Raw genomic sequence first — 728 nt, 5'->3', positions numbered from 1 at the left:
GCCGCCGCCGCTGACGTCACGCCCGGTAACGGCCCCGCCATTGGCGCGGCGGCCACGCCCCTCCCCGGGAACGGCCACGCCCCCCGGTGAGCCCCGCCCCGGCACGCGCGCGGCCGGTACCGGAGGGGACCCCGGGACACCCCCCCAGCCCCTCCCCGCGGGGCCGGAGCGTCTCCCCGGTAACCGGGAGGAATGTGTTAATGACATGTTAATGAGCCTGAACGTTTGACCCCGCTCGGGGCATCCGAGCGTGGCGGCTCCCCCGGGCAGCGGGACCCGGCTGCGGGGCACGGCGGGCACGGGGTCCCACCCGTGTCTAAGGGAACCGGCCTCGCAGTGTGCGCACGTTTCCCACGGAGCTCTCACGGCYCCTCTGCCGGTGTCACCCGGGGTGACAGCGCTGTCACCACCATGAGCGGGGTTCCCACCATCGCACAGAATCCTTTGGGTTGGAAGGGATCTCTGGAGATCGCCCAGTCCAAGGCAGGGTCACCCGGAGTGGGTGGTACAGGAATGTGTCAAGGTGGGTTTGGAATGTSTCCWGAGAGGGAGACTCCACCCTCTCKCTGGGCATCTGTTCCAGGGCTATGCATTCTCCATGGAAAGATCKTTTTCCTCATGTTGAGGTGGAATTTCTTGTGTTTTAATTTATGGCCATTTTCCTCTTCCTGTCACTGGGCACAGCCAAAAAGATTTTGGACCCACTGTCCTGGCATCCACCTTGGATA

This window comes from Malurus melanocephalus, unplaced genomic scaffold, assembly GCF_030028575.1.
Source record: "Malurus melanocephalus ecotype Western Australia unplaced genomic scaffold, MMel_1.1 scaffold_98, whole genome shotgun sequence".
NCBI classification, from domain to species: Eukaryota; Metazoa; Chordata; class Aves; order Passeriformes; family Maluridae; genus Malurus; species Malurus melanocephalus.
This window is presented reverse-complemented; position numbering follows the sequence as displayed.